Source organism: Leptonychotes weddellii, chromosome 11 (genome assembly GCF_054177405.1).
Source record: "Leptonychotes weddellii isolate Sample4059 chromosome 11, ASM5417740v2, whole genome shotgun sequence".
Taxonomy (NCBI): Eukaryota; Metazoa; Chordata; class Mammalia; order Carnivora; family Phocidae; genus Leptonychotes; species Leptonychotes weddellii.
The window spans coordinates 72,693,602-72,716,570 of record NC_138379.1 but is presented as its reverse complement, the minus strand read 5'-3'; the positions used below and the strand labels follow the sequence as shown (position 1 = coordinate 72,716,570).

The window sequence follows — 22,969 nt, the reverse complement described above, 5'->3', positions numbered from 1 at the left end:
TCTCAAATAAATAAATAAAATCTTTAAAAAAAAAAAAAGAATTCCTCATATCAGTGAGGCCATATGATGCATGTCTTTCTCTGTTTGACTTATTTCGCTCAGCATAATACCCTCCAGTTCCATCCACATCGTAGCAAATGGCAAGATCTCATTCCTTTTGATGGCTGCATAATATTCCACGAGAACATGAGGTCTTAACCTGAGATTCGTGGATTCCTTAAGGGAGCCATGATCGTTCTGAAACTGTATACAGAATGATGTCTGCATGTATGTACAACAGCTTTCATCATATTCAGTAGGAGTATGGGTATTTATTCTTTTTTTTTTTTGCACATTAAGCAAATTTTTTCTTTAAAAAAACCCCCAGCATACTGCTACAAAACTGGGGTTTCAGGTCCTCTTGGTTCAAACTCTAAAGTCATACACAGTAGGTCTACTTTTTCTTTTCCCTTAAAAAAGCCTTCAAAACTGAAGATGGCAATCATATGCCACTCTTTCCTATGGTTTCTCTTCTTAAAACTAAACATCCCTAATCCCTTTAAGTGCTCCTTAAAATTTGATTAACATCCTTGTTCTCAACCATCTCCACTTTTCAATGTTCCTTTAATAATGGTCCCCAGAACTGCATGCAAATATGGTAGGTATGGTAGGATTATAACTGAGCATAACTTTACTATTTTTACCTCCCTTGTTTTGGGCACAAATATTAGTAAGACTGAATCAGGTATTCTAACAGTCAAATTATAACGGATTTTGCTCAATAGTGGATTCACCAAATGTGAGACAGTTTATTATGTGAAGGGAGGAGCTTAAGTACAAATAAAACATTATCCTCGACCTCACTGAGCTTACAGTCCTTATGAAAGACATGTTCCTAACTGAGACTACGAAGGTATGCAGCCGTGCTATGTGAAAGCAATGAATGAAGTAATTAATTCTGAATATACAAGGGAGAATAGGCATCACAGAGGATAGGGCCTAATGAAAGTAGAATTCTGCCGGGTGATAAAGCAGAAAGGAGTTCCACGCTATCATGGGATCACACATGATCTCAGTGAGTGTTCACCATCCTGATGTGCTTCCCTGTGCAATGTATGTACTGACAAATTGTTAATGGGCACAGTACAACATTCTAAATGTGAGCATGCACCTGAAACTAATATAACGTTGTATGCTAAGTATACTGGAATTAAACTAAAAAATTAAAAAAAAAATTAAAGGGCGCCTAGGTGGCTCAGTCGGTTAAGCGTCTGCCTTTGGCTCAGGTCATGATCCTGGAGGCCTGGGATAGAGACCTGTGTCGGGCTCCCCACTCAGTGGGGAATCTGCTTCTCCCCTTCCCTCTGCCCTCCCCCATCTCCCCCTCCGCCCGCTTGTGCTCGCTCTCTCTAGTGCTTTCTTTCAAAATAAATAAAATCTTAAAAAAAAAAAAAAGGGTAAAAGAAAATGTGAGCATGCAGAGGGTGGTGTCAGTTTAAACATTAAACAATCCATTAGGTAAACATCCCTTTGAATGTACTATGCAGATAAATGTGTATGTAAAGGGGAAAAAAGAAAAAAAAAACCTGAAGATTTCTAGCTGAATAAGGTCACTGAATATTCTAATATGGGAAGACAAAATGATCAACCTGGGATAACACAACAGAAAGGATAAAAAGCATAAAGTCCTGTGCCAAGACAGCCAGGTAAGGCCACTGAAATCATTATCTTGATTGTTATCAGAGATGAGTTCAAATATAAATCTACTTCATATACCCTTCCCAAAGACAAGTAATCACAATACACTAGGCAGCTAAAATTGGTCTAAGCAAAACCACTGTTTAATGTGTTTGCTGATTCTCTCATAGGAATGAGATGAAAAGGAGGAAATGTTCTGGCAAATAAATGAAGAAGGAGTATCAGAAGTACAAGATAACCATCATTTAAAAGTATTAGTATGAACTCATAAGGACCTAATGAAATCTTATTCAGTAAGTATGAGTAGCCACTGGGGAGTAGTACAGTCTTATCTACATTTTAAAAAGGTTATTCCGATGGCAATATAGAGGGTAGATTTGAGGGTGGCTATTACAACAGTATGAGTATATGATAAAATAAAATCAAACTAAGTGGCACTGAGGATAGAGAAAATACATTTAAAAAATATTTAGGAGGTAAAATCACCTTCTATCAGGGATGGGGGTCAGGGAGTAGCTAGGAGAGAAGAATCTGACCCGAGGTTTCTAACGTGGGTGACTGAGTGGATGGTGTTTTCACCAAATAAGAGAATGAAAGAGGAAGAAGGATTTTGGTAGGGGTTAATGATGAAGAGAAAGAATATTTTGGTTTTAGGCATACTAAATTAGAAAAACTAAAGAGGAATGTTTGTGTAAATTTATATATGAAGTTGCCCATTTTTTTAAAAAAAGAATTTATTTCTTTGACAGAGAGAGAGAGTGAGCACAAGCAGGAGGGGCAGCAGGCAGAGGGAGAAGCAGGCTCCCCACCGAGAGGGGAGCCCAATACGGGGCTCGATCCCAGGATCCTGGGATCAGGACCTGAGCCGAAGGCAGACACCTAATGACTGAGCCACCGAGGCGCCCCTGAAGTTGCCCATTTGGATGTGGAGTTCAGGGAAGAGGTTAGGGGTAGATCTAAATACTGGATCTTACATAAGTCACTGATAAATCTCATTCTGTTGATTTTGTTAGAACTAAAGACAACTAAAGAATGTATAGGGAAGAATGTGAAGGCAAGTTGTGAGAAGCTCAGAGCAGGCAGAGCAAAAAGGATTCAGTGAAAACACTTTTTGGCATCTAATTTATTATTATTATTTTTAAAATCTTTTGTTTTCCCTTGCTTTCTTTCTCTTTTAAGATTTTATTTATTTGAAGATTTTTTTTTTTTTTAATTTGACAGAGAGAGAGAGACAGCGAGAGAGGGAACACAAGCAGGGGGGAGTGGGAGAGGGAGAAGCAGGCTTCCCACGGAGCAGGGAGCCCGATGCGGGGCTGGATCCCAGGATCTGGGGTCATGACCTGAGCCAAAGGCAGACACTTAACGACTGAGCCACCCAGGCGCCCCTATTTATTTATTTGAGAGAGAGACAGAGATAGTGAGAGGGGAAGAGAGGGGGAAGCAGGCTCCCCACTGAGCAGAGAGCCCAACGTGGGGCTCGATCCCAGGAGCCTGGGATCATGACCTGAGCCAAAGGCAGATGCCCAACCGACTGAACCACCCAGGTGCCCCTAATTTATCTTTTGATCCTGTCCAGTATCTAGCATGATAGACACAAAAAAGGTTGTGAAATATGTGAATGGATAAATATACATCATAAAATTTCTATCTGGTTTGGTGCCTACACATATATATAAAGTGCTTATATATATTCATTATCAGGGATTAAAGGTAAAGAAAAAGTTACAATTTGAATTTACAGTCTTAAATTTGAATTAAAAGTATTAGTATGAACTCATAATGTAATTAATCTACAGCAATGAATATCCCTAACACCCAGACTGGCTTCCAAATTCCATTTCCCACTAAAAGGAACCATGGCTCCTTAGAAAAATGGCTGACTGCATTTCTGGGACAGTAAATGTCCACCTGGAACACCTTACCAGATAGCAAAGAAGCTATCAAAGATTATTAGGAGTGTGTCAAAACTCAAGTCAATTTGAGGAGGTTCCCAGTGGCCAAAAATGGAACGATAAATTGAAAACATGTGAAATATGTTTAAATTCATGGGCTCATCTGACACTGTAAACAAAAACAAAGCTAATTTGTCACCTTTAAAAGATGCTATTGAAACAAATAATTATCTTGAAAACTGGTTTTAAAAAACAGGAAAGAATAAGGCATTTATCCTGGCTTTTCAATACAAATGGTATTTTTGGGTAATCAAACAGAATATGAAGGAAGTTTTCTCTTTATAATAAAGAAATGTTCTGGCTAATAAATGAAGGAGTATCAGAAGTACAAGATAACCATCATTTTGCAGCCCTCATCCCTAAATGAAGAGGTATTGATCACCAACGGTTTATAACGTGACAAAAAGAAGGGCAATAAGACATTGCAAAAAAGACTAAATGAAATTCTAGATCCTATCAATTCACAGGAGATACAGAGCTGACAGGAACATGTTAAGTTACACCACTGCAATGCAAACAGCAAAATCTAGACTATGAGAAACTCTATAGGACAAAACACTTGTTTTTTTAAACTAATAAACAGCAAGGGGAAAAAAGAGGTAAAGGAGGAACTAAAATAAGGAACTTGTAGATGAAAAGATTTTATGAATCAATCACACTGTGCAGAGGAGTTATCTTATTTGAAACAAATTAACACAAAAATAAACTTATGAGATAATTGGAAATTTGTTTTTACTGACTGATATCAAGAAATTATTTAATATGTAATATGACTATATATTTTATAAAACAGCTCAGATATAATTCACATCCCATATAAATCTCCCCTTCCCATAGAAATCACCACTTTAAAAGTGTATAATTTGAAGATTTTTTTAGTATTCTGACATTTTGATTCTAGCCATCCTAGTGGGTGTGAAGTGGTATTTCATTAGCATTTCCCGGATAACTAATGATGTCAGACATCTTTTCATGTGCTTACTGGTTACTTGTATAACCCTTGGAGACATGTCTATACGGATGCTCTGTCCATTTTTTATCTGGCTTATATGTCATCTTCTTATTGAACTGTAAATGCTCTTATATATTCTACATACAAGTTGCTTATCAGACATAATGGTTTACAACATTTTCTTCCATTCTGTGGGTTGTCATTTCACTTTCATAGTGTCCTTTGAAGCACAAAAGTTTTTAATTTTGATGAAGTATAACCTATTTTTTCCTTTTGTTGCCGTATTTGAGAATCCTTTGCCAAATTCAATATCATGAGTATTTACCCCTATGTTTTCTTCTATGGGTTTTTTTTAAAAAATATTTTATTTATTCTTAGAGACAGAGTGTGTGTGCATGTGAGTAGGGGGAGGGGCAGAGGATGAGGACGAGAGAGAGAGAATCTGGAGGAGACTCCACACTGAGTGTGGAGCCTGGAATGGGCTTGATCCCATGACCCTCAGATTATGACCCCAACTGAAATCGAATCGGATCCTTACCTGACTGAGCTACCCAAGCACCCCTCTTCTACAGATTTTACAGTTTTAGTGCTTATAATTAGGTCTTTGATTTTTAGTTATTATTTTATATATGGTGTGAAGTTAACCTCATTCTTTTGTATGTGGCTCTCTAGTTGTCACAGCAGTTTCTTGAAAATATTATTCTTCCCCATTGATTGATCTTGGCACCCTTGTTGAAAATCAGTTAAGCACAGATGTATGGGTTTACATCTGGATTCTCAATTCTATTCCATTGTTCTACATGTCTACCCTTATGATAGTACAATTCCTTGGTCACTGCTGCTTTGTAGTTAGTTTGAAATCAGGAAGGGTGAGTCCTCTGCATTTGTTCTTTTTCAGTATTGCTTTGCTTATTCTGGGTTCCTTACAACTATAAAATATGAATTTTAGAATCAGGTTGTCAATCCCTACAAAAAGTCAGCTGGGATTTGATAGGGATTGTGCTCGATCTGCAGATCAGTTTGGGGGTACTGTCATCTTTACAACATTGAGTTTCCAATCCATGAATTTGGGGTATTTTTCTATTTATTTAGACCATCTTTAATTTCTTTTGTAGTGTTAAGTTTTACACTTCCTTTTTTTTTTTTTTTAAGATTTTATTATTTGAGAGAGAGAATGAGATAGAGAGAGACAGCATGAGAGGGGGTAGGGTCAGAGGGAGAAGCAGACTCCCTGCTGAGGAGGGAGCCCGATGCGAGACTCGATCCCGGGACTCCAGGATCATGACCTGAGCTGAAGGCAGTCGCTTAACCAACTGAGCCACCCAGGCGCCCCTACACTTCCTTTGTTAAATTTCTAAGTATTTATTCTTTTTTTTTTTTTTTTAAAGATTTTATTTATTTATTTGAGAGAGAGAGAATGAGAGAGAGCACATGAGAGGGGGGAGGGGCAGAGGGAGAAGCAGACTCCCCGCCGAGCAGGGAGCCTGATGCGGGACTCGATCCTGGGACTCCAGGATCATGACCTGAGCCGAAGGCAGTCGCTTAACCAACTGAGCCACCCAGGCGCCCAGTATTTATTCTTTTTGATGCTACTGTGAATGGAACTGTATTCTTAATTTCATTTTTGATGGTTCATTGTTCATAGTATTTATAATTTTTATTTTTTTTAAAAAAGATTTTATTTATTTCAGAGAGAGCAAGAGAGAGAGCATGAGCGGGGTGAGGAGCAGAGGGAGAAACAGACTCCCCACTGAGCAAGGAGCCTGAAGTGGGGCTCGATCCCAGGACTCCAGGATCATGACCTGAGCCAAAGGCAACGCTTGCTTAACCGACTGAGCTACCTAGGCACCCCTATAGTATTTACAATTTTTATTATTTCCTTTCTTCTCTTTGTTTTAGGTTTAGTTTGCTCTTCTTTCTCCAATGTCTTCAGGTAGAAGGTTGGTTATTAACTAGAGATCTTCCTTCTTTCTTTTTTTTAAGATTTAATTTAGGAGAGATGGGGGAGGGGCAAAGGGAGAAGAGAGTCTTAAGCAGACTCCACACTGAGTGCAGAGCCTAATGTGGGGCTTGATCCCATGCCCCTGAGATCACGACCTGAGTTGAAACCAAGAGTCTGATGCTTAACCAACTGCGCCATTCAGGCACCCCTCCTTCTTTCTTAATATAGGTATTTATAGTTATACATTTCCATCTAAGCACTGCTATTGCTGCATATAAGTTTTGGTATGTTGTATCTTCATTTTCATTTATCTCAGAATGTTTTCTGATTTCCTGTTTGATTTCTTCTGTGGCTCATTGGTTATTTAGGAGTGTACTGTTTTATTTTCACATATTTTTGAGTTTCCTAAACTTTCCCCTGCTATTACTAATGTCTAATATCATGCTTTTATGTTCTCAGAGCATATTTTGTATTATTTCAACTTTTTAAAATTTATTGGTGGGGCGCCTGGGTGGCTCAGTCGTTAAGCGTCTGCCTTCGGCTCAGGTCATGATCCCAGGGTCCTGGGATCGGGCCCTGCATTGGGCTCCCTGCTCTGTGGGAAGCCTGCTTCTCCCTCTCCCACTCCCCCTGCTTGTGTTCCCTCTCTCGCTGTCTCTCTGTCAAATAAATAAATAAAATCTTAAAAAAAAAGATTTATTGGTAGGGGCGCCTGGGTGGTGCAGTCAGTCAAGTGTCCAACTCTTGATTTCAGCTCAGGTCATGATCTTAGGGTTGTGAGATGGGGCCCTGTGTCGGTCTCCTACCTCAGCACAGAGTCTGCTTGAGATTCTCTCTCTCTGTCTCCCCCTCTGCCCCTCCCACTTGTGCTTTCTCTTTCTCTCAAATCTTAAAAAGAATTTTTTCATTGGTTTATGACCTACTATATGGTCTACACTGGAGAAAGTTCCTGATGCTATTTGAGAATGTATATTCTGTTGTTGCTGGGTAGAGGGTGCTATAGCTGTTCTTTAGAAGTCTTCTAGGTCTAGCTGGTTTACAGTGCTTATTTCCTGGTGATTCTGACAAGCTAGTCTATACGTTATTAAAAGCAGTATACTGAAGTCTCCAACTATTAATGTTGAATTGTCTATTCCTCCCTTCATTTCTATTTTTGCTGCACATAATTTGGTACTGTTATTAAGTACATAAACATTTATAATTGTTTTATCTTCCTGATGAAATGACCCTTTTATCATTATAAAATGTCTCTGGTAACTTTTTGTAGAAGTCTATTTTGTCTGCTATTGGTACAACCAGTTCACTTTCTTGTAGCTGCTGTCTGCATGTGTATCTTTTGCTATCCCTTTTTACTTTCAATCTGTATCTACCTTCGAATCTATAGTATGTGTCCTGTAGATAGCATATAGCTAGATCATGTTTTTCACCCCAGTTTGTGTCTTTGATTGTTTAATCCATTCACATTTAACATTATTGATATATTGGGTTTATGCACGCCATTTGTTTCTGTATGTCTTATGTCTTTTTTGTTCCATTATTCTTCCTGTGCTTTCTTTTGCATTAAATGACTATCTTCTAATGCAGTACTTTAATTTCTTCAATAATTTTTCCACTATTTTTTTTTTTTTTTAAAGATTTTATTTACTCATTTGAGAGAAAGAGAGAGCACAGGCAGGGGGAGAAGCAGACTCCCTGCTGAGCCAGGAGCCGGTCGTGGGGCTCGATCCCAGGACCTGGAGATCATGACCTGAGCTGAAGGCAGACCCTTAACCATCTTTTTTTTTTTTTAAATATTTTCAGTAGTTACTAAAAAGTTTACCATAGAAATCTTAAACTCATGAAAATCAGCTTTGGATTTTTCCTAGGTTAATACCATAGATATATAAAAACATTCCTCATATGTAACTCTATTCATTTCCCTCTTTTATAGTATTTTTTTTTTTAAAGATTTTGAGAGAGAGAGAGTGACAGAAAACACAAGCAGGGGGTGGGGGGGGGGCAGAAGGAAAGGGAGAAGCAGGCTCCCTGATGAGCAGGGAGCCCAAGGCAGGGCTTGATCCCAGGACCCTGGGATCATGACCTGAGCCAAAGGCAGCCAATTAACTGACTGAGCCACCCAGAGGCCCCCAGAATTTCTATTTGTTTTTTTCACAATTTCTATTGACATCCTCTATTTTATGCAAAATTATCACTATATATTACTTCTCTAATCATGGTTTCTTTAATCCATGTGTTCTGTGAACATACTTATAAATGGCTACTTTGAAGTCTTCTGTTAAATCTGACATCTGGTCTCTGTCACAAGCAGTTTTTACTTTTAAGATTTTATTTATTTGAGAGAGAGCATGCGCAGACATGTGACTGAGCATGAGCGGGGTGGGAGGTGGAGTGGGGGGGGGCAGAGGGAGAGGGACAAGCAGACTCCCCGCTGAGCAGGGAGCTGGACTGGGACTCAGGGCTCTATCCCAGGACCCTGAGATATGACCGGAGCCAAAGTCAGACACTTAACCGATGGAGCCACCCAGGGGCCCCTGTCACAAGCAGTTTTTGTGTTGCCTCCTTTTTCCCCAGTGTTTAGGTCATCATTTGTTTCTCTGTATGCTTTATAATTTTTTTTTTTTGTTGGAAACTGGATAAATCCAACAATATATTGTAGCAACTCCAGTTACTGTTCCCTCACCGTACCTCCTGGTATTTGTGATTGATATCTGCTTGTTTATTTCTTAGTGACTAGCTAAATTATTTTAAGTGACCTCTGTTCTGCCACCCCAATGTTAAGCCTCTGATGTTACTCCTCAGGGAGGTGAATCTTTGGGTATGTCCACAGTTACCCTGGATTTACAGTGATGCTAGTAGGGCTCTCCTTACCACATTCAGATGTTAAATTTCATTAACTGCTCTATTGTTTTTCAACAGTGCCCTGGGATATAAATTGCTCTATAAATTAATCCAAACAAATTTTGGCCTCTTTGAGGGAACAGTTTCTGAGATACTTGGTTTGATACTTGTTGTGACCACAGGTGGTCTTACTCTCTGGTTCACTCCTGCAGACTAGCCCGCTGACTGTCTAGGCTATATATTCATTAGATATACAGTCTTCTCCCAATTGCCTTTCAACACAACTACCACTGTTCTTGAGAGCACCTGTAAGCTTTGAAGTTTTCTATACACTGTGTTCCAAATGAAGTCAGTTGTTTTGAGAAGAGATGAGGAGCTATTTGTTTTATGGTCTGCTTCTCCTCCCAGCAACACCGCGGCTCTAAAACCTGAGTGCTTGGTGGAGGGGGAACAGTAACTGGAGGTCCTCTAGGTTTTACTTCTCTGGCACGGAACCATCACTTCATGAGCTGGGACAAGGATGACTGGGTTCCCAGTATTCTCAGTGAGCTCTACCAGAGGTTCCATAAGTGGGGGATGGGTGAAAGAAGGGAGGCCCAACTTATCAACCTCACTCATTGTTATAGTCATTGTAAACGGCCTAAACACACCAATTAAAAGAAACTGTCAGATTGGATTAAAGAGACAGAAAGAGAGAAAATTATCCAAATATATAATGTATACAAGAAATTCATTTCGGGGCGCCTGGGTGGCTCAGTCGTTAAGCGTCTGCCTTCGGCTCAGGTCATGATCCCAGGGTCCTGGGATCGAGCCCCGCATAGGGCTCCCTGCTCAGCGGGAAGCCTGCTTCTCCCTCTCCCACTCCCCCTGCTTGTGTTCCCTCTCTAGCTGTCTCTCTCTGTCAAATAAATAAAATCTTTAAAAAAAAAAAAAAAAAAGAAATTCATTTCAAGCTATTTTAGGTGGGTTAAAAGGAGAAGGCTGGATAAAACACACACCAATCAAACACTAATCAAAAGAAAGCTGTAGGGCGCCTGGGTGGCTCAGTCGTTAAGCGTCTGCCTTCGGCTCAGGTCATGATCCCAGGGTCCTGGGATCGAGTCCCACATCGGGCTCCCTGCTCGGCGGGAAGCCCGCTTCTCCCTCTCCCACTCCCCCTGCTTGTGTTCCTGCTCTCGCTATCAATCTGTCAAATAAATAAATAAAATCTTTAAAAAAAAAAAAAAAGAAAGCTGTAGTCAGTCAATTCATCAGGAGTAAAGCAATTCTAAATGTGTATACACCTTAAAAAAGAGGTTCAAAATACACTAAGCAAAAACAGGGAAATGAAAAGAGAAATAGACAGGTCCCTCAATTTTATTTGGAGACTTTAACACTCCTGCCTCAGCCATCAATGGAACTAGTAGACAGAAAATAGGCAAAGATATGGAAATGAACAACACCATCAACCAACTGGATAAAACTGACATTTATAGAACATTCTAGGGTGCCTGCATGGCTCAGTCGTTAAATGTCTGCCTTCGGCTCAGGTCATGATCCCAGGGTCCTGGGATGGAGCCCTACATGGGGCTCCCTGCTCCGCAGGAAGCCTGCTTCTCTCTCTCCCACTCCCTCTGCTTGTGTTCCCTCTCTCGCTGTGTCTGTCTCTCTGTCAAATAAATAAATAAAATCTTAAAAAAAAAAAAAAAAAGGAGGAACATTCTACCTGATAACAACAGAGTACATATTGTTTCCAAAGCATGTTCTCTGATCCTAATGGAATTAACAAGAAAAAAAAATCCCCAAACACTTGGAAATTAAACCTACTTCTACTAACTAATCCATGGATCAAAGAGCAAGACTCAAGGAAGTTAGACAATATGCTGAACTGAACAAAAATCGAACATGTAAGAATTAATGGGATGCAGCTAAAATAGCGTTTAGAGAGTGTGATACTCTGGTTTATATTAAGAAATATTTATTTGTTCTTTTTCCCAGTTTCTGGTACAGAGCCCCTATAACCTTGGAATTTCCTAAGTGATGAGAGCAGCAAAGGTGTGTCTTGTTATGTTAATGACCTAACTTTTAGACCATACCTAAGGATGGGGACTAGTTGCCAGGAGAACCAACCATGTGATTAGACGGATGGAACTTTCAGTCTTACTCCTCTGACCTCTAAGAAAAGGCCTGGAGGCTGACTCTATCAGGCTTATGGAATCAAGCCTACACATAACTCCAAAAGGAAGGGGTATGGGGGTTCTGGGTTGTTGAACATGTGGAAGATTTAGGGAAAGTGTTATATTTGGAGAGGGCATGGAAGCTCTGCATCCTTTCCCTGTATTTTGCCCTATGCATCTTTTCCATCTGGTTGTTCCTGAATTATATATCCTTTTATAATAAATTGGTAATCTAGTAAGTAAAATGTTTCTCTGAGATCTGTGAGCTGCTCTAGCAAATTAGATTAAACCCCAAAAGAGGTTTTTTGGAACTTCCAATCTGTAACTGGTTAGTCAGAAGCATAGGTGATATAGAAGGCTTGTGACTGCCATCTAAGTTAGCCTGGTGGTGGGTATTGAGGAGGGCACATTCTGCATGGAGCACTGGGTGTTATGCACAAACAATGAATCATGGAACACTTCATCTAAAACTAATGATGTAATGTATGGGGATTAACATAAGAATAAAAAAATAAATAAACTGCAGAGTGGGGAAGAGGGGAAATCTTATAGTACTGACCCCTTAACTGATGAGACAGGACATTATTTCTGGGTAGACAGTGTCAGAATGGAGTTAAACTGTAGGATACCCAGTTGGTGTCAGAGAAGCGCTTGTTGGTGTGAGACCCCTCTACCATCCACCACATTGGAAATGGGTGCAGAACCCCTTAGAGGGAAATTCATACTGTTAAAAGCTTATAACAGAAAATGAGTAAGGTCTCAAAAATCAGTAATCTAGAGTTTCTACCATGAAAATCTAGAAAAGAACAAAATAAAAACAAAGTGCAGGTAGAAGAAAGAAATTAATAGAGCAGAAATCAATACAGTTGGAGGCACCTGCGTAGCTTAGTTGGTTTCTGCTCGGGTTGTGGGATCCTGCTCAGCGTGGAGTCTGCCTGCCCCTACCCACCCTGCTCAGTGCATGTGCTCTCTCTCTCTCAAATAAATAAAATCTTAAAAAAAAGAAAATGAAAATACAGAGAAAAATCAATAAAACCAAATACTTGTTCTTTATAAAGATCAATAAAATTCATAAAGCTCTAGTAAGACTGACAACAACAAAAAAAGATAAAACGAATTACTGATATCAGGAAGAAAAAAAGGGTTATCAATTGTCCAGACCAGGCCCAAAATGGAATCGCTTATGCTAAGCCCCATGTTAGCAAACTAGAACTTAACCAAGTTTCTGTGCTTGGCTCTTCCAGAAAAGTAAAGCCTAGGCTAACCAATCAGCATTTGCCTGCTCAGCACAACCTGCCTCCAAGACTTTCTTTTGCTCCATATAAGGAAAGTAATCCTGCTTTAACCCATCAACAAATTCCTAGTATAAATTCCTTATTCTTACACATTTTAGTACAATTCTTTGGAGTTCCACTCTATCTCTGTAAGAGATGCTGCCCATTTCATGAATTGCTGAATAAAGCCAACCAGATCTTTTCAAAATTTACAATTACTGCATTTTTTTTCCTTTAACACACTACAGATATATAAAAAAAGAATAGTATGAATAACTGTACACATAAATTCAATAACAAAAACAAAATGGACCAATTCCTGAGATATAACTACACACAAAATTCAACCAAGATGAAACAGATAACCCGAACAATCTTATAACTGTTACAGACATTGAACTGATAATTAAAATCATTCTAAAGAAATCTTCAGGCCCAGATGGTTTCACTAGAGAATTCTACGAAACATTTGAAGAAGTAATGTCAATCATATAATGTCTTCCAGGGAATCAAAGAGAGAACACTTCTCATTTTTTAAGGACAGCATTACTCTGATACCAAAGCCAAAGTCTGTAAAAACAAACAAACCCCAGAACAATATCCTTTGTGAACACAGATGTAAACCCTTAACAAAATATTAGCAAATCAATTCTAGCAATACAAAAATAAAAAGAAAATAATACCATAATCAAGTGGGGTTTATTTTAGGATTACAATGCTGGTCAGCATTAAAAAAAATCAGTCAATTTAATCCACCATATTCACAGTCTAAAGAAGAAATGCCACATGATAATTTCAATTGATGCAGAAAAAGTTTTGAAAAAAACTCAGCATCCCTTCATGATAAACTCTTAACAAACTAGGAATAAAAGAGAACTTCTTTAACTTGGTAGAGAGGTTAAAAACCCTATAGGTAATAACATATTTACCAGATAAAGATTGGATACTTTCCCCCTAAGATCAGAAAAAAGGCAAGAAAAAGAACCAAAAGGTATGTGTCTGTGTGTGTATGAAAGCAAAAAATAAAACTGTTCCTATTCGGACATGATTACCTACAACCAAGGAATTAGAAAAAATAAAAAAAGCCTCCTAGAATAAGTGACTGGATACAAGGTCAACGTAAGAAAGTAAATTGTATTTTGACATAGTATCAATAAGTAACAGGAAATCTAATAGGCAAATCTAGAAACAGGGCGCCTGGGTGGCTCAGTTGGTTAAGCGACTGCCTTCGGCTCAGGTCATGATCCTGGAGTCCCGGGATCGAGTCCCGCATCGGGCTCCCTGCTCGGCAGGGAGCCTGCTTCTCCCTCTGACCCTCCCCCCTCTCATATGCTCTCTGTCTCTCTCATTCTCTCTGTCTCAAATAAATAAATAAAAAAAATCTTTAAAAAAAAAAAGATCTAGAAACAGAAGTAGATTAGTGGTTGTTGAGGGCTGGGGGGGTGGGGGAAATTTGGGGTGACAGCTAAAGGGTTCAAGTTTTTTGGGAGTAATGAAAATATTCTAAAATTGTGGTGGATGCACAAATCAGTGAATATACTAAAAAGTCACTGAATTGTACATTTTAAATGGGTGAATAGCATGTATGGTATGCTGATTTTAAAGCCATTACAAAATATAATTAAAATGAAAAACTCAAGAGATAAGTTGAGGAATTGAACAGAAGAATGGAGAGGACAGGGGAAAGAATCAGTAAACTTGAGGTAAATTAAAATTACTCAATTTGGATAACAAAGAAAATAGACTAAAAGTATGAAGAGAAACTCAGGGGCCTAGGAACTATAGAAAAGACTAACATTCATATCCTCAGAGTCCCGAGAGGAGAGGAGAGAGAGGGTAGAGCTGAAAAACTATTCCTCTCCCTCAACAAGAGGTTGAAAACTTTCCAAATTTGGCAAAAAGCCTAAACCTAGAGATTTGAGAAGCTCAACAAACCCAAAGAAGATAAATCCAAAGATCCATGCCTAGATACATCACAATCAAACTGTTGGAAACTAAAGACAAAATGAAAATCTTAAAAGCAGCAAGAGAGAAATAACTCTTTACTTATAAGGGGAAAACAATTCAAATAACATATGATTTCTCATAAAAACTCATAAGCCCAGATGAAAGTGGCACAACACTTTGTAAGTATTCAAAGAAACTGTCACTCAAGAATTCTATATCCAGTGAAAAGATCCTTCAGGAATAAAGGGGAAATCAAGATACTCGTAGATGAATGAAAACTAGAGAATCTGTTGCCAACAGATCTACTATAAAAGAATGGGTATAGATAGTTCTTGAAATGGAAGGATGATAGAAAAAAATATAGGCAAGAATCTTTCCTCTCTTCTGACTTTTCTACATATGTTTGACATAACGGAATCAAAAATTATAACATTGTTTGAATGGTTCTCCAAGTATGTAGAGAAAGTATTTAAGACAACTATAAACAGGGGAGGGTAACGGGACTTTGAAAGGAGGTAAGCTTTCTATACTTCATTCCAACTGGTAAAATGCTGACATCAGTACACTGTAAGACGTTTATTCATGTATAATGTAATTCCTAGGGCAAATTCAAAATAATCTATACAAAGAGATATACTCAAAACACTGGATAAATCAAAGGGAAATTCTCAAAAAAGGTAAAAGTAATATACAGGAAGGGAGAAAAAAGAAAACAGGGAAACAAAAAACAGATGGAACAAAAACAAAAAATAAGATGGCAGCATTAAGTCTGAACTTACCAGTAATTTCACTGACTGTAAAAAGTCCAAATAAAACCAATTAAAAGACACAGATTTGACAGAGTCGATATTAAAAAAATAAGTCAACTACATGCTATCCATAAGAAACTCACTTCCAATATAACGATATAGGCAGGCTGAAAGTAAATGATGAGAAAATATAAAACTATACTTTTATGAAGTAGTCATTAGCCACATGTGGTTATCTTAATTCAAATTAAATAAAATTAATCAAATAAAATTAAATACAAGCTCATCTGCCTGCCACATTTCACGTAGTATCTGTATATCAAAAAGCAGTTTTACTATATTGGTAACGTACCCATATTACTCTCTTTAGAAAGTTTTCTAGAACTCTACTGTAAACGAAAATGCCTACATCATCTAAGTTATTTAATTAACAGCAGTAAATTAAGGTTTCTTTTTGTTGTGGCAAAATACACATAAAATTTACTATTTTAACCATTTTTAAGTGTACAGCTCAGTGGCATTAAGTACACTTATGCTGTTGTGCAACTATCATCACTACCCATCTCTACAACTTTTTCATCATCCCATACTGTTAAGTCTGTATTCATTAAACAATAACTCCTCATTCTCTATCCAGCTCCTGGTAACCACCCTTCTACTTTCTGTCTCCATGAATCTGACTACTCTAGGTACCTCATATAAATGAAATCATCCAATATCTGTCCTTATGAGACTGGCTTATTTCGCTTAGCATAATGTCTTTAAGGTTCATCCATGTTGTAGCATGTATCACTTTACTTCCTTTTTAAAGGTTGTATAATATTCCGTTGTATGTATATACATTTTGCTTATTCACCTGTTGATGGACATTTGGTTTATTTCCATGGGTTTTAAATCTCTATTTAACTAAAGAAACCAATGTTTATCTCCAAATTCAAACAATTTCCAGGTAGAGAGGAATCCTGGAGGTCATTTAGTTCCAGAGCCTTCTAATACTTAAATCATTTGATGGATGTTGCACGACCATGAAGTTCTGGTATTTCACTGTATCATCTTGAGTAAGGGTGGCTACTGTTTTAAACTGTTCATGTTTCTTTTTCCAAGTTGGCAATTATCAATATTTATGTAACTGTGACACACATGACAAATGTTCATATGTGTGATATACCTCCAGGGGCAAGGCCAGATTTTTAAAAAATATTGTGTACAAAGTATATATATGTAACAAAATTTGCCCTTCTATTTTTTTTTTAAAGATTTTATTTATTCATTTGAGACACAGAGATACAGAGAAAGAGAGAGCACAAGCAGGGGGAGAGGCAGAGGGAGAGGGAGAAGCAGGCTCCCCGCTGAGCACAGAGCAGAGCCCTATGTGGGACTCGATCCCAGGACCCTGGGATCACAATCCGAGCTGAAGGGCAGATGCTTAACCATCTGAGTCACCCAGGCGCCCCTGCCCTTCTAACCATTTTTAAGTGAAAAGTTCAGTGGCATTAAGTAAATCCACACATAAATGGAATCCTCACATATGTGCTGAAGTGCAACCATATTAAGTATTTCCAAAACTTTTTCTGTGGCAAGGCCAGATTTTGATGACACTCAAAAGAACTGCAGGGAACAAAGGTAAATAGCATCACAGACTTAATTTTGGGAGGATATTCCCAAATAGATTTTATAAAGTATGTAAGAAATAAGTTCATCTATTTAAATATATTTTTAAAAATTTCATTTTTATATAAAGAAAATGAGTATGTTCAATCTCACTTATAAAAACTAAGCTCTGACACTAAGAAATCTTGATTTTTTTTTGACTCTCTCCACAGACATTTAAAAGGCAAGCACATAGGTAGACAGAATTTATAGAATTACACTGTGTTATGTTACTGCAAATTTTTTCATTGTATCATTCTTGCCTATAGGCAATAGGGATGTACAGCTCATACTTTGCTCACTCATCCTTCTCATTAAAATTTTGGATAAAATAAAGTAACTGTAATAATCACAAACTGATAATTCATAATTGTCACAACTATTAATGCTACTATACCTTAGTAAAAGTTCTTTACATAGGATGGGGCAATTAAGCCATGGAAGCCCCCCCCCATTCCTTAAGCTCTAGCTTTAACTCACAACTGATAGAAAGAGATAACAATCACAAAACCTCTGGTAAGATCTGCTCCTTTGAGGACCCTGACTACAGTTGATCAAGAACAGGACTCCATATAGCAACTCTGGACATTACCAGTCTTTGTAGATAGACTATGGAGAAATATTGTGTTTTGATATAGTGACTACTGTATTGTCTACAGAGGAACCATATGCCAGACAAAGGTTTGACTCTGGGACTGATACTACACTATAGATACATTCTCTTATACTATAACATAATAACATATAATATATAATATATAATATCTATAATAACAGCTATTATTATTCATGGCCTGAATATTATCTTAGAAGTTAAAGAGATAAAAGATGGAGGAATAGATTGAAATGAGGCAATTTTTTCCCCTCAGCTGAGAAAAAACCCTCAGAAATATAATGAAAGAATTCGAATTTTGCATATGAAAGGGATATTAGATTATTTGTAGTTTAAGAAGTTTTTAGTTCAAAACATTTATCAGGTGCCAGATACGGTCCTTTTAAAAAAAGTCCAGAAAGATTAATCAAGTCAATAACTTAATGGAAGATGGGAGTAGAACCCACATTACTTGATTCTTGGGAGTCCACTGCTTTGTACAAAAATCACATTTAAAAACAGGACCGGGAGCCAGTACTACTAAATTATGACGAGTACTCTTTCCATTGATTTGATTAATAGTTTAAGAATAAAAGTGTAAGAACAATTGTTCTTAGAATAAAATTTTTATCTTACTACTTCTAGAACTCATATTCGATCTGTCCAAATTAGTAATCAACTACCCTGAAAGTGACAAGCTGCTTTTATACAACTAAAAAAACCAGACTGGGCTGGGAAAAAGTTAAGACTTGTTGCAGTCAACTGATACAAAGTTGTTTCTAAATTGTCAACTGATACAAAGTCAGACAAATTCTACAGCAAAATGATGTCTGAAAAAAAGAAATTGCTGCTGAGCCAGAATTTTGAAAGCTGAATCTTAGTTGTAGTATTTGCTGTAAAACAACAACCTAAAGAGAAAAAAGTAACTGTGAAAATACCAAACATTAGCCTATTCTGATGATCTGAATGTCTCAGGAAAATGTCTATAGTTACAACTATACAATAAATCTATACAAATCTACAATAAAGCCTTTTAGAAACACTAATTTGAATTTTTTAATAAACTTACTAGCTCAAATCTTCCTAATGAACCATATATATACACACACACATACATATATACACACATATATATACATATACATATGTTTATGTAAACATATATGTATGTCATATCCTAAGTAAATTTTTTTTAAATATATTTTTTTAAGATTTTATTTATTTATTTGAGGGGAGGGAGAACAAAGGGAGAGGGAGAGGGCGAAGAAGACTCCCTGCTGAGCAGAGAGCCTGATGTGGGACTTGATCCCAGGACCCGAGGATCATGACCTGGGCTGAAGGTAGATGCTTAACCGATTGAGCCACTTAGGCATCCTGCTAACTCAATTTCTATTGAGGTTTTTAATTCTAGATATGTCATAAATATTCTTAATACCCCTGTCTCTTTGAACTACAGAAGACTGCTATAAGGATATATGCTGAGGGGCGCCTGGGTGGCTCAGTCGTTAGGCGTCTGCCTTCGGCTCAGGTCATGATCCCAGGATCCTGGGATGGAGCCCCACATTGGGCTCTCTGCTCAGTGGGAAGCCTGCTTCTCCCTCTCCCACTCCCCCTGCTTGTGTTCCCTCTCTCTGTGTCTCTCTGTCAAAATAAATAAATAAAATCTTAAAAAAAAAAAGATATATGTTGAGTCTTTTGACATAGTACTATGCATTAATTAATTAAAAGAATTATAGGTTTTCACATTGCCCAAACCCAGTAACAAATTTCTCCACCTCATATATAATTAAACAAATTTCTCCACCTCATATATAATTAAGCTTTATTTATTTCACTATATTTAATTGTTACCAATTAATATGTTAATGTTGCCTGGAGACAGCATGTATACTAGGAAGCTTTGTAGTTCAGACAGATCTAGATCTTAATCATGGTTAAATGAGATTAAATAAAAATATGGAATACATCCAATGCCTAGCACATAGTATTATTACAGTACGTACAGAACTGAGTAATAGATGAGCTATCCTTATTGATAGATCTCGGACTCTATCAACTCTGGTTGAACTAATCTTCATCTCTAACTCCATCATCCTTCCTGAACTTCAATTCTGGGCCTCTAATGACCAGCTAGAGTGCTAGACAATTCCCTCTGAATGTGTCTATCCTGTTTCAAATTTACCATCTAAAACTGAACTTAATATCTCAACTGATACCCCACTGCAAAATTTCTGATTTTGTTAATGATGGATACTTTCAATTGCCTAGTCATCCAGCGCTTAAAATCTAGTACTCATTTTTGACTCATCTCCTCACCTCCTGTCAAAACCTGGAAATCTCTCAGCTACTGTCCCTTCACATGCAAATTTAGAAAAATTACAGATACTTTCTACTTATGAACATTTATGGATAAATCAAATAAATAGAGGTATGTGGGGCACCTGGCTGTCTCAGTAGAGCATGTGACTCTTGATCTTGGGGTTGTAAGTCTGAGCCCCACACTGGGTGTAGAGGTTACTTAAAAAAATAATAAAATCTTTAAAAAAATTATAAACAGAGGTACTGATTATGGTGGAAATAAAATGCCAAGCTAAACATATTAATATAGAATGAGAAAGCATGCTGCCCCCATGAATGGGATAAATCACTGAATAGTATGAATGATTCTGAAATATCCACAAAAAATCCTGTAACATATGAAGATGCTATATCCATGTGATTAATTGATAATACTCAGCAAGTGACAAGAAAATATGATTGGACAAATGGAAAAACTTTTGAGTATATGGCTAAAGTAACATCAACACTAGAGGGCAAGGTTTCAAACTCTTCAGTCTCAGGATACCCCTGAATCCCAAATAGCTTTTGTTCATGGTTATCATATTATAAATCAGAAGTTAGATATGTAAAGAATAATTGATTCATTTAAAAATAATAAGCCCATTAAATGTTGACACAACATATTTTTCTAAAAACTACATTTCTCAGACCAAAAAATGAAAAAGCAAGAGTGGCACTGATTTTGTAAATATCTTAAAGTCTGGTTTATAAGATAAACTGAATTTTTATTTCTGCATCTGCATTCAGTCTGTTGTGATCTCACATATCAAGCAACTTCTGGAAACTCCACTGCATACTGTGAGAATAAGAATGAAAATACAAATAATATTTTAATACTGTTATAAAATTGTTTTGACCTTGTAAACCTTCTGAAAGGTTCTGGGGACTGCCAGGAGAGTCCCCACACCACATTAACCACTACTTTAATGTTTAATGTTAAATGAAGAGATGGTTAGAAATGTGTAGACCAGAACTTAAAGGCTAAGCAAGGTGAATCCGCTGATTAAACTTCTGACCCAGACCAGAAAAAGATGCTTCCTTATCTTCAAATCTGCATATCATAGTAAAATCCACGGTCACTTAAGATAATCATAAAGGAGTGTCATATGTCATGTGTGTGTGGAGGGGAGGATTGGGAGGACCTGCTTCAACAAATCTGCAGTGTAGACATAATAGTTCTATTTAGGTAAAAGACAGTCAAGAAAAAGGTTTACCTGGCTAAGAGGAATGGAACCTGCTGGGAGCCCCAGGGATTAGAGTTAGGTTTCCTAGCTGATTAAAACCAGCAAAGAAACCACAAAAAACAAGCACATAAGCATAGAATTATGGGGGCCATCTTGGAATCATAAGGAGACAGCTACAGATGGCAAAGCAAAAAGTTGAGAACTTGGGTTCTTGATGATGTCACTGAATTGCTGAATAACCAACTCTGAAGCTACCTTACTCCAGGATTTGTTTTGTTTTTGTGTGAAATAATAAATGTCTTTAATGTTTAAGTCACGTGATTCAAGGTTTTCTGAAACACAAAATGAACAGCCACATACAGATGTCCCATAGGTACTTCAACAGGTCCAAATGAATTCATCATCATTCCTCACCTTTGTACTCTTCCTCTTGAAGTTCTGTGGCCAATGATACCACCAATCCAAAAAGCAAAAAACCTGGGAGTCATCTATGACTTCTGCAATAGACTTAAAAAGCTCACTCCCCCCAAATGCGTCCCTGGAGTTTGCAAATGTTACTTTTATGACAAAGACTTTGCAGGTACGATTAAGTATCTTGAAATAGGGAGATTGCCTGGAATATCCAGGTGGGCCCTAAATACAAACATTAGCACCCTACAAGAGAGAAGTAAAAGGAAATCTGACACCCATATCAGAGAAGGTGATGTGAAGATGGAGCAGCAATCAGAGTGATGTGGCCACAAACCATACAATGCCTGCAGCCACCAGAAGCTGGAAGAGACAAGGAGTGGATTTTCCTCTAGAGCCATATGGAAGCCACTGAGAAGGAGGGGGTACCTGCCAATACCTTGATTTCAAGGCAATGATACCGACTTCGAACTTCCGGCCTCCAAAATCCTGAGAGAATACGTTTGTTGTTTTAAGCCATCCAGCTCATGGTATTTATTACACAAAAGCCACAGGAAACACATACAACTTTTATCTTTCTCTTTTCTTCCTAACACAGCCTTGGTCTCTAAGACCTATCTCATATCCATCTTCTCCTTTCTCCATTAACCACTGCTTTGGACTACTTAAATATCCTGACTGGTCTCCTTGCCTTTAGTCTCACCAACCCTGAATAAATCCTTCACCATTATTCAAATATTCTCTAAAATATAATCATCTGAGTCCAACACTTACTACCTCATGCCTTATCACAGGAAACAACTCCTAAACAGTACACTTTGTTCTTTTCAGCACTTTTATATACATTTGATACTGATTTCAAAATCCTTGAGATAAGGTGGATTATCCTTCTCCCATTATGTTGATGAGGAAACTGAAGCAGAGAAAATAAACTGAACTATTAGAAATTCCTCTCATTGCTGGTAGCCACAGAGTCATGCTGATTGTTATTTTCTACATTAAGGGAAGATTAGTTAATATATATTGAGTAATTCACCAGGTGTCTTTACCTTACTCTGGGCTCATAATTCTAAGGGGTTTTTAAAATCCAGTTATAAGTGAGGAAATCAAAGATTAAATTAACTTACCTTTAGTCCTATAAATAATAAAATCAGGATTTGAGAGGTCTATTTGACTATAAAATTCAAGTTCCTAGTCTCTTCTCCCTATCCCATCATGTTATCATTCATAAGGATTCAATCACAGTACATAAGGAATATCAGCTGTTAATATCAATTCATTATTACTAGAAAGCTAGCCTGAAGAAAG

The 22,969-nt window shown here is 37.6% G+C and overlaps 1 protein-coding gene across 3 annotated transcripts in view; it reads right to left on the bottom strand.

Moving 5' to 3' along the window:
* Positions 1-22,969, bottom strand: part of ZBTB44 (zinc finger and BTB domain containing 44) — a 67,084-nt gene that overhangs the window by 33,034 nt on the left and 11,081 nt on the right. The window lies entirely within an intron of this gene.